This window comes from Megachile rotundata, chromosome 16 (assembly GCF_050947335.1).
Source record: "Megachile rotundata isolate GNS110a chromosome 16, iyMegRotu1, whole genome shotgun sequence".
NCBI lineage: Eukaryota > Metazoa > Arthropoda > Insecta > Hymenoptera > Megachilidae > Megachile > Megachile rotundata.
The window spans coordinates 7,684,563-7,699,822 of record NC_134998.1 but is presented as its reverse complement, the minus strand read 5'-3'; the positions used below and the strand labels follow the sequence as shown (position 1 = coordinate 7,699,822).

General features: G+C 38.7%; 1 protein-coding gene across 14 annotated transcripts in view; it reads left to right on the top strand.

Moving 5' to 3' along the window:
* Positions 1-15,260, top strand: part of dnc (phosphodiesterase dunce) — a 437,944-nt gene that overhangs the window by 263,993 nt on the left and 158,691 nt on the right. For 4 of the 14 annotated variants that reach the window (XM_076540884.1, XM_076540885.1, XM_076540883.1 and 1 more), the window contains exon 1: positions 2,787-2,954. The exons of 8 other annotated variants lie outside the window; for them this stretch is intronic. The gene's annotated coding sequence lies outside the window, so the exon portion shown is untranslated. Of the gene's footprint in view, positions 1-2,785; positions 2,955-15,260 lie in introns of those variants that run through there. 2 more of the 14 variants (XM_003702683.3, XM_012283909.2) reach the window with 1 other exon arrangement.

Sequence of the window (15,260 nt, the reverse complement as noted above, 5' to 3'; positions counted from 1 at the left end):
AGTGTTCTTAATACTGCAAACTCCTTATCAGAAGTGGACGACATTAAAGTTGCAGTCACCTCGAATCCGGAAACCATCAAAGGTGTAAACTTTGATCTAAAAACTGAGACCAGAAGTTCAAAGTTCAGTATTCTGCACGCGAAGAAACTTCCATCCAACAATTGTCGGTCCACAGTTTCTAACTCGCTCCGAATCCGAAATACCTGCATCCTCATCAAGGACTTCCAATCGATTTTCCCCCATAATTCCCATCTCCAAATCCCGAATACACTCACCCCTGTAATCTCATCGCGCATTAACGTCAAGGACTTACGGCTGAAAATTGACCGAGGTCCATCATTCTCAACTATTCTCAAGCTTCAAGAACTTCTCTATTCTTCGAGACTCCAGTTTCACCCCAAGTACCAGCATCAAACACGCAAACTTACCAAACTTTGCTTCCTCGTGAAATTCTTTACTACACTCGTTATCAGCTACCAAAAGTTTGTTAGGGTTATACCTGGGTTGTTTCACTCATTATGTTGTAGAAGTCTTTTCAAACTTTTGAATTGTTCGTTGGAAATTCATGTGAAAACTATTAACTATGTGTTTATATGGAGAAGTCTCATGAAAGATGATTAGAGGATCAAATTAATGTTCATTGTGGTCTTTTTATAATATCTATTAGTGATGTAGGCACTGTAGTAGACATAGTTAGTCTAATTTGGTGTAGGTAGTTTGATCAGACTTTCCATTAAGATGAAGATTGTATTTGGAGACTCAAACTGAACATAGTGTGATGAATCAAGACATCAACTTGATATAATTTGAACACTTTAACGGGACACTGGTCGAAGACACAAACTTGATTTTGTGTGATAATTTTGATAACTTGAGATGGACATAGTCTGAAGACCTTAACTGGACACAGAGTGAAGACTCAAACTTCATATAGTGTGATAATTTTGATAACTTGAACTTGACATAGTCTGAAGACTTTAACTGGACACATAGTGAAGACTCAAACTTGATATAATATGATAATTCTGATAACTTGAACTTGATATAGTCTGAGGACGTTAATTGGATACAAATTGAAGACTCAAACTTTTTATAGTGTGATAATTCTGATAATTTGAATTTGACACAGTCTGAGGACCTTAACTGGATACAAATTGAAGACTCAAACTTGATATAGTGTGATAATTCTGATAATTTGAACTTGACATAGTCTGAAGACCTTAACTCGACACAGGTTGAAGACTCAAACTCGTTATAGTGTGATAATTCTGATAATTTGAACTTGACATAGTCTGAAGACCTTAACTGGACACAGGTTGAAGACTCAAACTTGATATAGTGTGATAATTCTGATAACTTGAACTTGACATAGTCTGAAGACCTTAACTGGACACAGAGTGAAGTCTTAAACTTGACATAGTTTGATAATTCTGATAACCTGAACTTGACATAGTCTGAAGACCTTAACATGACACAGGTTGAAGACTCAAACTTGATATAGTTTGATAGTTCTGGTAACTTGAACTTGACATAGTCTGAAGACCTTAACTGGACACAGGTTGAAGACTCAAACTTGATATAATGTTACAATTCTGATTACTTGAACTTGACATAGTCTGAAGACCTTAACTGGACACAGGTTGAAGACTCAAACTTGATATAGTGTGATAATTCTGATAACTTGAACTTGACACAGTCTGAGGACCTTAACTGGATACAAATTGAAGTCTCAAACTTGACATAGTGTAATAATTCTAATAACTTGAACTTGACATAATCTGAAGACCTTAACATGACACAGGTCGAAGACTCAAACTTGACATAATATGATAATTCTGGAAACTTGAATTTGACATAATCTGATGACCTGAAATGGACACAGGTTGAAGTTTCAAACTTGACATAGTGTAACAACTTTGAAAACTTGAACTGATCACAATCTGAAAACCTTGAGCAAGGAAAGATTAGTTCTGATGTGCAGCTTTTTATTCTACAGTAGATATCCGTCAGATCTCAGATACTGTCACATTCAAACTACCATTGCGAATTGCTATTGTCTGTAGATTCAAAACTATTTTGAAGAACCAATGAGTTATGAGTAGCTCTATCTCACAACAGATTACAAAATCTGACATAGTCTGAAGACCTTAAGTAGTCATAGGTTGGAGACTCAAACTTGACATAATTCAAAGATCCTAACTAGACACAGGTTGAAGACTCAAACTTGCCACAGTGTGACAATCCTACAAACTTGATCTAAACCCAATCTGAAGAATTTAAACAAGAAAACTTGAGTGGTATAGTTGCTTCATTCTTGAGTATTCATCACATCTGCAATCCTATCACATTCAAACTACCACTACACCGCCACTGCCAGTAAACTCGAAACTATTATAAAAAACCAATGAGTTATAAGTAGCTCTATCTCACAACAGATTACAAAATCTGACATAGTCTGGAGACCTCACACCTTCAAACTACCGTCAGACTACTATTGCCAGTGGATTCGAAACTATTTTAAAAACCCAATAAGCAGATAACAAAATCCGCCTCCTAGGAAGAATCCGCCTCCAGTAGAAGCACATCAAAGGTAAAATCCAGAGCAGAAAAGTGTCCCACTGTCCGCGATCGAATCTTAGGGAATTCGAGGCTGCAGTACGATGCACATGTCGAGTTTAGAGGAAGCGAAAGAAAGCGTGAAGGATAGAGAGAGCATGCTCGCAGCAGTGGGTGAGCACGAGGGGCCTGGGGTCGTAGGAGGGCGGCTCGATTGGCGTTCTCTCAGTACGACAGCACACGCGACCTCGAGCGGATCGCGACAGCTGATCCGTCACTCGTTTCGCGTGTACCTCGGTTCGGCTCGTTATATCGCCATTCTATCGCGAGAATGTCGCGTTTCAGTGTCATGTGTTACGTGTTTCATCTCCGGAGCTCCTGAGAACTTTCCAAACCTGGTGAGAGTACGGACCAAGAGAGTTCTTTACACCGTGACATTTGCGTCAGGAGAGTTCATTTAGAGTTCAAGGAGCATCTTGGTCAGCGGACCGAGTTTAGCGTCATTGGTGACCCGATGTTTCGGGCAAAGTTTGACTCTGTGGTTAGGCATTGTTTCGCACTGATTACATTGTTACACTTTGCGATACTGCTTATCTTTGATCACTCGTTAATCGACGGATTAGTTTTGAATTTGGTTGAAACACTTTTGTAAGAATATCGCAATTTAAAGCGAGCTAATGGGAAGATAATGGCAGTTGCGGCTTTCTTTGGGAACTTTGGACAAAGGGGCGTAATGGCCGGTTTAACAGATAAAAAAAGTGAACAAAAATTTTTTCTAAATAAAGTACGTTATTGGCAATAAGTTGTAACAAATCTTTGAATCCAGAATTCTGTCCAAACAAATATATCTTCACATTGATATTTCTGAAGATTGATATTGCTAATGGAGTTTTTAAAAATAATTAAGTCATTGTAAATAACAATTACATTGTAATTCTAATTACACAATTGTAAAACTGAAATAAGTGTTTCGACAGAATAGAAATTGGCAGAGAAATTGAATAATAGCCGAGGTACTCGGAACGAATATTTTGGTCAACGATGAGGCAATCGAATGTGAAACAAAGGTCCTTTAACATCGTAAGGATCTTCCATATAAGACGTTTAAGACGAGTGATAAAGTTGTGCATCGATGGTCATCCTTATATTTAACTCTGAAGAAAAGACCCGACACCTACAGATTTTCCTATTTTTACAGCCAGCAGTGCTTGTAATATCGGTTCTATAAAAGTGCAACGAGTTTTCACGCGACATCGTTAGAGATTATTCGTATTAAATTACGATGAAAAATTGTTGCCCTGAATAACGCAGACCACGGAAGACATTTTGTTGTGTTTGGTAAAGATCGATTGTATCGCGGTCGAGTAAAATTAAACGCTTTTTAACGTAAGTCCAGGCCCGCCATTTTGAAGGTTGACAAGTTCAAACTGCGTAGGAAACGTTAGAGTCGCATCTCATTGACATTTATCTCACCTTCCGATTTAAATATTCCTGTGTAAGCGATTAAAGTTTGCAGTATAATTAATTCGAATTAAAAAATCACGACGCAAATGCACGACGAAAGAGCTCTCTTCGATTAGCATAATAAGTCTCGAAAGTCAAACTGATGAACTTCGAAAGAGCATCTCTAGGTTGATAAACAATTCTGCGTCTGAAACAATAATGAAGAAGTGGGTCAACAGTTCCGCGTTTTTTGACAAGTGTTTGTAAACAGAATACGGGTGTGGTTAATGCGTCGCGTTATAAATTACTTGGTCGGATGCAAAGATAAAAGTGCTGGAATTTCCTCTCGAATATCAAGGAGAAATGATGGGATAAAATTAGGCTGTTCAGAGTGACAGAGGATTTGACGAATTTATTTTCTGTGGCATTTGTTTCAAAGGCGGTTAACATTCCCAAAATTCCTTTGCTAAACTAATTATTCTTTTGTATGATATTTTTTTTATTTATACGCTTTTGTTATTTTAATATTTATTTATCAATATGGGTATCAGTAGATATTTCAATTTATATAACAATTTGTGAACGTTCATTTTAATTTGTTCAACGTATATGTGAAAACACAGTGTACATTCTTTTCGTGTGGAACAAGTAGTGGAGGTCTCAGGGTGAGGATTCTAGGGTACCTAGGGGACCTAGGGTATCTAGGAGTAGTGGACTATGTAGGAGAAGTAGTATTCTAGTAGTGAGGATTCTGGGATACGTAGAGACAATGTGGATAGCTTAAGGTCCCTAAGGAAAGTAGTAGGGACAACTCAAAAATTTGATGAAGCCATTAAAATGCATTTTAGAATTTCTATTATGGATGAGAATCTTAGGACACTTATAGTACCTGATAAGGATCCTAGAGTCCTTAGTGAGGGTGGATCCAAAATCATTTATGGACTGTGCAGTTTTCAAGCTACCTATGAACAATCTTAGAGTTCCTAAGCTACCTATGAACCGACATGGTGTTCCTAATCTACCTATGGACAGTTATGGAGGTCCTAAGCTACCTATGAACCGACATGGTGTTCCTAATCTACCTATGGATAGTTATGGAGGTCCTAAGCTACTTATGAACCGACATGGTGTTCCTAATCTACCTATGGACAGTTATGGAGGTCCTAAGTTATCTATGAACAGTTTAGGATATCCTATGCTACCTATGAACCGTCCTGAAGTTCCTAAATTACCTAAGAGCAGATGTGGTGTTTCTAATCTACCTATGAACAGTCATGGAGATCCTAAGCTACCTATGAAGAGTTTTGGATATCATAAGCTACCTATGAGGAGTTCTGAAGATTCTAAGCTGCCTATGAACCGTCCTGAAGTTCCTAAATTACCTAAGAGCAGATGTGGTGTTCCTAATCTACCTATGAACAGTCATGGAGATCCTAAGCTACCTATGAAGAGTTTTGGATATCCTAAGCTACCTATGAGGCGTCCTGAAGATTCTAAGCTGCCTATGAACCGTCCTGAAGTTCCTAAATTACCTAAGAGCAGATGTGGTGTTCCTAATCTACCTATGAACAGTCATGGAGATCCTAAGCTACCTATGAAGAGTCCTGAAGATTCTAAGCTGCCTATGAAGAGTTATAGAGATCCTAATCTACCTGTAGATAGTCATGGAGATCCTAAACTACCTATGAAGAATTTTGGATATCCTAAGCTACCTATGAGGAGTCCTGAGGATTCTAAGCTGCCTATGAAGAGTTATAGAGATCCTAATCTACCTATAGATAGTCATGGAGATCCTAAGCTACCTATGAGCAGTCTTGGAGATCCTAGGATACCTAAGAAGACTAATTGATGTCCTAGGTTTCTCAAAGAATGTGCATCACATCCTAGTGCCTATGGACTTCAGTCAAATTCCTTGAATCCCTAAAGAAGAGAGTCCACAGGTAGAATAGTGACACCTAGACCCACCTAGAGAATGTGGTAATCCTAGAGTAGAATCTTTCATCAAAAAGTAAAGATCCTAGTTCCTAAGAAAACCAGTGGGGTCACTATAGGCTTCTAGGAAAAGTATTGGGGATCTTAGACTTATGTGCAGTGATCCTATAGTGAAAGCAAGGGTCTATTCTAAAATATCCTAAGGTCCATTGTGAATCTTGCAGAGTCCTTACAGAGTTAGAGTCCTCAACGCAAGTGTTAAAGATCCTACAATCCGTGGGGACCTATAAGACCCCTAGAACAGGAATATTAATGCTCAGGAAATCACAGTACCTAACATCTACTTAGCAAACCCCATAATCCCTAGGGATACTAGACTTTCTACTTGAGACTCCATTACTGTTGCAATCACGGTAATTATCGAATAACATACTAATTAGCTTCTCTCCTGTCCTCTTAAGAATTGCAAATAACAATATAATTTTCGTAATTGTGTAACGTGTACGTAAACGACTATTGACCAGAATCGAAGTTGATCAGTTTGACTCGCGAGGCGGGTAGTTAAGCCGTAAACGACCCATTTGGAGTACCTGCGGTTACCGTGTCGTGTCGGTCAGCTGTCGGAAAGGTTAAGAGCCCTCTTCCGGAGGCTCTTACACCCTGATCGTCATAAACGTGATGGATCGATTCCGAGAAACAGCACGCGTTGGCCGCGTCAAACAAATCGTGACGAGTCATCGATTCAAAAGGGAGTATTAGGCTTCCCGGTATATCGATCCCGGGAATTTATGAGTGTTTGCTCAGCCTCGGGCGGACGTGTTCACCGCGAGGAAATATTTTCGGTATTGTTTGAGGGAAGCGCGGAAGTCGAACTAGGATAGTGGCTCCCAGCTATTTCTGGACCATTCCGACCGTTGTTTGAGTTAGCGCTTCGGCAATTTATACCGTTGAGTTGCTGAAGCGGTAGATATACACGGTTAAGTAGAACAGTTGATAAATAAATTTACATTTCGTTGCTATCTGAGATTTATTGCGACACCGAGTTTTCTTTCAGCTACTTGGTTAACACTTGTGGATCATTTGCTTGTAATGTTTGATGTTTAGGGATTTATGAGTTGAGACATGAATGTTTAGTTTCAGATGTTGACTAGTTTATGATGATTGAATTAACTTGGGGATTTGTGATTTAGATTCATATTTGTGGATTCAGGTGGAATTATTTGAGAGTTGAAGTGATAGGGTAATTTAGAGAGAGTAAATATACTTATGTTAGGTTAAGCTAGGGTTAGGCTAGATTAGATTAGACTAGTTAGAGTTAACACTTGGGGATTTGTGCTAAGTTCAGACTCATATTTGTGAATTCAAGTGGATTAATTTGGGGAGAATAAATATACTTACATGAACTGAGTTAAGTTAAGCTAGAGTTGGGTTATATGAGATTAAGTTAGACTAGCTAGAATTAGAGTTAGACTAGTTAGAGTTAGAGTTAGACTTAAGGATTTGAGCTGAGTTCAACCTCACATTTGTGGATTCAGGTGGATTTTTTTCATAGTTCAAGTAATACTTGGTGTATCATAACGGGGAGAATAAATATACTTACGTGGATTGAGTTAGGTTAAGCTAGAGCTAGGTTAGATTAAGTTAAGATAGACTACTTAGAGTTAGACTTGAAGATTTGTCGTGAGTTCAGATTCATATATCTGTGGATTTAGGTGAATTTATTTCATAGTTCAAGTGGTATTTGGAGAGAATAAATATACTTACGTGGATTGAGTTAGTTTATTCTAGACTTGAGTTAGATTATGTTAAATTAAACTAGTTAGAGTCAGAGTTAGACTTGAAGATTTCAGCTGACATCAGACCCAGATTTGTGGATTCAGATAGGATAATATATTTCATAGTACAAGCGACACTTACATAGATTAAGTTAGACTAGGGTTAGGTTAGATTAAGTTAGGTTAGACTACATTGGGTTGCAATTAAAAATTTCTTTCATCACAATATTCAAATGCATAGTTATGTTCTACGTTCTCACTAAAATTCATATCTTATCTTGACACTTACGTGATTTCGAGTAACATGAGTACTTGAGTTAGCAGTTAGGTCAGTTGTGAAGTCAGATAAGTATGATACTAATCCATCGAGATACATGGTTAGGTCCCATGTTCTCACTGAAATTCATAACTCAACCATGAATCTAGTTTAACATACATAAACACTTACGTAACTTGGACTAACATGAATGCTTAAGTTAGTTAGGTCAATTGTGACGTCAGATAAGTATTGTACAATCCCAGTCCATTGAGATACATGGTTAGGTCCAATGTTCTCACTGAAATTCATAACTCAGCCATGAGTATAGTTTAACATACTTAAACACTTACGTAACTTGGACTAACATGAATGCTTAAGTTAGTTAGGTCAATTGTGACGTCAGATAAGTATTGTACCATCCCAGTCCATTGAGATACCTGGTTAGGTCCCATGTTCTCACTGAAATTCATAACTCAACCATGAATCTAGTTTAACATTCATAAACACTTACATAACTTGGACTAACATGAATGCTTAAGTTAGTTAGGTCAGTCGTGACGTCAGATAAGTATTGTACAATCCCAGTCCATTGAGACACATGGTTAGGTCCCATGTTCTCCCTGAAATTCATAACTCAGCCATGAGTCTAGTTTAACATTCATAAACACTTACATAACTTGGACTAACATGAATGCTTAAGTTAGTTAGGTCAGTCGTGACGTCAGATAAGTATTGTACAATCCTAGTCCATTGAGATACATGGTTAGGTCCCATGTTCTCACTGAAATTCATAACTCAACCATGAGTCTAGTTTAACATACATAAACACTTACGTAACTTGACCTAACATGACCACTTAAGTTAGCAGTTAGATTGTGACGTCACGTAGTCCATCCACCAATTTGAATAGTATTTCGAAATCCTAAATTAACATTGATGAATCGAGTTGGCAGCAACATTGAGACTTTGAATATTTATAGTCCTTCGTACCATGATTCATAATTTGTATTGAACACGTTGAATTAAACGAAGAAAATGGGAATATCATCCTCGAAGAAAAATCCATAAGAATATCATCTCCCTTAGAAGTATCGGTTGAGTGTTTTATTCCTTTCCTCTATCGAACCCGTAGCAAACAAGCTTTGAAATTCGAAACAAAACAACCTGCTTTATGGAGACACAAACCAGCTGTGCAAACAGGATACACGATAAGAAACCGAAGGAAATGGTTTCTTTGACGAAGTTACCGGAGACCTGCTTTCTTCTGTGATTTCGCAGGACGTACAATCGCGAAATGGTATTATGAAAGAAATTTTGATACGATGCAATTTCTCAAGTATCTATTATACGAAATAAAATGAAAAAACATCTCTACAGAGATAATACACTGAGTCGATATTAAATTACCACAGTTTTGACGAAGTCATAACGTTCTAGATAAATGTAGAACTATTTAAATATTTTCCGGTTTAAATTTAACCAAACGAGGTCCCATATGTCTTGTTTGGTGTCCACCAAATGCGTAACAGGTGCTCGCAAATTCCATCGAACAAGAATACTCTCTGATATACTCGCGAATGTTTAATCAAGCTTCGGAGAGTTCAGTGTCTCGACAAGTTGGCAAGACGGCCACAGAATTTGCGAAAATTGCGATGGAGGATCGTGGCTGGTGCCAAGTTTGCCATCTCTTCCGTAATGGATTCGAGTGTACGTCTAAATGTCTGTCACTGTGTTACTCGACTGAACATTGTTTTTGATCAACATTATGACAAGTAATATTGTAGATATGCGGGTGTTGTCATTTTTCGGTAAATATTATAACTTCGCGTCGCTCAGAATTCCTAATTAATCCCTGGCGCTATGATTTGTTTGTCGGATGCGTCGGAACTAGTCACTACAATATTAAATCGGATAAAGAACGAAATACTATATTAAATCTAATATTATGCAATCTTTACTCGTTATACCTAGTCTTGCACATCGAAATTAGACTTCCAAAACTGGAATTTCAAATTGAAGCATACTCATTTGAGTGAAATTGAATGACGCACCATGTGCGTCATGCGTTAGATCTGTCAGAACAGTGTTAAGTCAAAAGGTTAACCTAAGTTGTCAAAAAGGTTAATTCTGGGATAAATTTATTGGTTTGCTATATTTCTGTCTTTGTAAAATGTCACGTAACACGACATAGATGAAATGTTAGGTGATGAGATACACTACCGTCCGTAAGTATCCGGACACTTGGTTTCGTTACATAAAACATAGTTGAACTTTGTACGAAAGGTATTTAGGGTTATCATATCATTTGTAATAATTATTATTATCTTTTCTGAGGTGTCATAACGTAATAGAATTAATTTTTAAGTACAAATTACACAACGAAAGTGTGAAAGTAAAATTCATGTCCAGAAGTACAAAGTCCAAATTTGTGAATCTAATGAAACGCTTTCGATTCTAAAAAAAATTTTAATTTCTACTGTGTTTCATTTCTATGGTGCAGAACGTATTCAGAGGGTTCTTCGATATGTTTCAAGTGTTTGTAAACTGTTGGTAGATGTTTAGGTTCCCTCAATGGAGATAAGAATGGAGGTAACGCTATGCACTCGACAGTTTCGGTTTAGTTCGTCTGTAGCTTCTTTTCCATCGAGATATGAGTTCCAAACGAGAATTATCAATCGAAAAACGTTCCAGTATTCTGACCTTCGCAGAAAAAAGTCGATTTTAGTTACTGTTGTAGATACTTGAATAACTTTCATGCAACGCGAATGCATATTTCGCTGGTGTCCGGATACTTATGAACGGTAGTGTATATGATGGGATGACTGTTGATATAACGCGTGGCGATGAAACGTGTGGGGGTCTAACGGGTTGCAGACTGAGGTTGGGAACACACCATTCGGCTGCGGTGAAAATGGACGAGATTTAACCGGAGGGTTATACGCGATGCTGTGATTTCAAACGCGTGGTGAACTGATGTGTCACTGTATAACGGGTGGGAAACTAACATGTGGGAAATTAGTGTGTAACAAAGTAACGCGTGGTAAACTAGTGTGAGATAAAGTAACGCGTAGTGAATTAATGCATTGTGATCTGACGGGTGGCAAATTGATGTGAGAGAATTTGGGGTGCGGTAATCTAACTTGTAATAAACGGACGCGTGGTAAACTAGTTAGTTGTGATCTAACGGGTAGTAAACTGACGTGAGAGAATCTGATGCGTGATAATCTAGGATGTAATAAACGAACGCCTGGTAAACTAGTGAGTTGTGATTTAATGGGTGGCAAACTAATGTGTGAGGAACTGTTAAGTGGTAAGCTATCGTGTGGTTAACTAACGGGTGGGAAACTAATGCTGAAATCTGATGGGTGGGAAACTAACGCGTTGAAATTTGATGCATGGGAAGCTAACGCCTTCATATCGAACGTATGGGAAATTAACGCGTTGCAGTCTAACGGATGGAAAATTAACGCGTTGCAAACTAACGGGTAGAAATCTAACGGGTGGAAATCTAACGCGTTGCAATTTAACGAGTGGAAATCTAACGCGCTGAAATCTAACGGGTCGAAAACTGACGCGTCGCAAACTAACGGGTAGAAATCTAACGGGTGGAAATCTAACGCGTTGCAATCTAACGAGTGGAATTCCAACGCGCTAAAATCTAACGGGTAGAAATCTAACGCGTCGAAATCAAGTGGGTGGAAAACTAGTGCGTTGCAATCTAACGGGTGGAAATATAACGCGTTGCAATCTAACGAGTGGAAATCTAACGCGCTGAAATCTAACGGGTGGAAAACTGACGCGTTGCAAACTAACGGGTAGAAATCTAACGGGTGGAAATCCAGCGCGTTGCAATCTAACGAGTGGAAATCTAACGCGCTGAAATCTAACGGGTGGAAAGCTGACACGTCGCAATCTAACGGGTGAAAAACTAACTTGTCGAAATCTAACGGGTGGAAAACTAACGCTTAGTACTCTAACAGGTAGAAATCTAACGACTCGCAATCTAACTTGTGGAAAACCAACTCGTGGCATTATAACACGATGCAAACTATCATATAACAACGTAACGCCTCCACACAACATACCAAAAGCACCCGAATAACATCACCGTACCCAAAAATCTAAAGTTCATAACCTAAATATTAGCATATTCCCAGAACAAGGTAAGGTTAAGCTTCACAAAAAAATCTGTGTCTGAACTCCCCCGCCGATTTCATTAGCCCATAACTCTCGGAATTCTCGTCCAACAAGTTAAAATGGCTACGAGAAGGCTGGCTAATGGCTTGTTCGCGACTGCCATTATTCAGTTACGTTGAAAGGTAATTAGTTTCACCCAGGCCCTTCCTGCTAATTAGGCCTACACGGCAAAGTAGATTCTTCTCTAAAAAATTACTGTTTGATACAAATTCATGATCAGTACACCGTGCGTAATTTTTTGCTCGCAAAACGGTGGCGGAAACGATTGAATCGTTTTTGCCAATTGGCAGAAATTTGTCGGGAATGTGGATGAATGCCAGAGGCTGTCAGGCGTAGGAATAATTAATCGGCCTTGGGCGAACCTTGCAATTTTGCTACGCCATTTTCACTGACTCCGATATTTTTTCTCGGTGGAATATGTTGCAAAATGGTCGGTTTGAAATAGCTCGGTAACAGTGTTTTCGAATGTTATTCTTTTCTATTTTTGCGAAGCTCTTGAATTTAAAAGTATTACTCAACGTCGAATTTGTTCTAATTATTTATAAATCAACGATACTTTCGAGATCGAAGGCGAGCACTTGACCCATCCATCAACAAGACAGATAAAGACAACCGAAATAAAATAATACGAAGCTTTTCAAACGACAATTTCATTCGCACGAAAAAGGAAAATGAAATTAACAAGCTACCTCCATTATACAGTTTCCGTTAATTCATTCCGCTGACCTCGTTTCCAATTAAACCGTAGAAACTGAAAAGTAATTTTAAAAAACGAACAAGGTTTGATTCCTGGGCTGGAGAGTTCTTGCTAAAAAAGAAGCTCCCGAAGAGATTCATTGTGATTCCGTTCGTTTACGCAGAGAGACGTGTTCCATTGTGATTTAAAAGTCAAAGATCCGTGGTAGGTGGAGTTTTTTAAGCGCATCGAACGAATTCCGCCACGGGAACGTGATTTCGTTCCGTTAGAACACGCGTGCTCACTTTTAATTCACTTAATCGATGAAGCATGCTCAGCTTTACTTCCTTTTTTTCACTTTATATTGCTTTTAAATCGCTCTGAGAGACGATTTTATAGTCATTCCAGTATGAACAAACGAGCTTTTTCACATTTTCTTTTCGTTTTCTATCGAGTAGCGGGTAATTGCACTGAAATACTTTCAGGAAGTGATTTCTGATCGCCTCTGGGGAAGTTATGAAGGAGCAAGTTGTGCTTTTTGTTGCTCTTAAATTAGGGGAGGCGCTTGTATTTATTATTTGAGATATTGGGGAGAATTAGGCATTTTACAGGTGACAGAGCGCGTGAGACAGGCAATAAATTAGTTACTCGATGCGTGAAATATTTGACGTGGGCGACAGTTGACGCGTAAGATATTTGACGTATGAGATATTTAACATAGAGAGATTTGAGGCGTAAGGTGTTTGACGCGTGCGACATTTGACGCGTGAGATATTTGACGCTTACGACATTTGACGCGTGAGATATTTGACATGTCAAAAATTCGACACGTGAGAAATTTGATGCATAAGGTTCTTGACGCGTAAGTTATTTCACGCGTTAGACATTTGACGCGTAAGGCATTTGACGCGAGCGACATTTGACGCGTGAGACATTTGACGCGTGGGATATTTGGCACTGGAGATATTTAACATATGAGAGACTTGACGCGTAAGGTATTTGACGCGTGAGATATTTGACGCGTAACATATTTGACGCGTGCGACATTTGACACATGAGATATTTGAAGCGTGCGACATTTGACACATGAGATATTCGACGCATGAGAAATTTGACGCGTAAGTTATTTAACGCGTGAGATATTTGACGCGTAAGATATTTGACGCGTGCGACATTTGACACATGAGATATTTGACGCGTGAAATATTTGACATGTGAGATATTCGACGCATGAGAAATTGACGCATAAGGTTCTTGAGGCGTAAGTTATTTAACGCGTGAGATATTTGACGCGAGCGATATTTAACGCGTACAACATTTCACACATGAGATATTTGACGCGTGAGATATTTAACATGTGAGATATTCGACGCATGAGAAATTTGACGCATAAGGTACTTGACGCGTAAGTTATTTAACGCGTGAGATATTTGACGCGAGCGACATTTGACGCGAGCGATATTTGACGCGTGCAACATTTGACACATGAGATGTTTGACGCGTGAGATATTCGACGCATGAGAAATTTGACGCATAAGGTACTTGACGCGTAAGTTATTTAACGCGTGAGATATTTGACGCGAGCGACATTTGACGCAAGCGATATTTGACGCGTGCGACATTTGACACATGAGATATTTGACGCGTGAGATATTTGACATGTGAGATATTCGACGCATGAGAAATTTGACGCATAAGGTTCTTGACGCGTAAGTTATTTAACGCGTGAGATATTTGACGCGAACGATATTTGACACGCGAAACATTTGACGCGTGAGACATTCAACGCGTGAGACGTTTGACGCGTGAAATATTTGACATGCGAGATATTCAACATATGAGAGATTTGACGTGTAAAGTATTTAACGCACATGGCTTTTGACGCACGCGACATTTGACGCGTAAGATATTTGACATATGAGATATTCGACACATAAGAGATTTGACGCATGCGTCATTCGTAGCATAAGAAATTGACAGGTGAAGCATGAATTGTAGAAGCATCGATCGTAGAACACTTCATGAACAAATCATTCTACGCTCCGAACATGAAGTACATAAGACATTTAACGCGTGAGACATTGAACAAATGTAAAACATTCGACGCGTAGAACCATTCATAAGTGAAACATTCTATGTTCGCAACATTTAGCACATAAGACATAAGGCGTGTGACATTCGACATGTGAAACATTCGACGCATTAAAGATATGACGCGTGAAGCATTTGTCGCTCGCGACATTCGACGTTCACGACATTTGACGCGTGAAGCATTTAACGATTGCGATATTTGTCGCTTGCAACATTTAACGATTGTAATATTTGACGATTACGATATTTGACGTTTGCGACATTCGACGCTTGTGACATTTGACGCTTGCGACATTTGACGCTTACAATATTTGATGATTGCGATATTTGA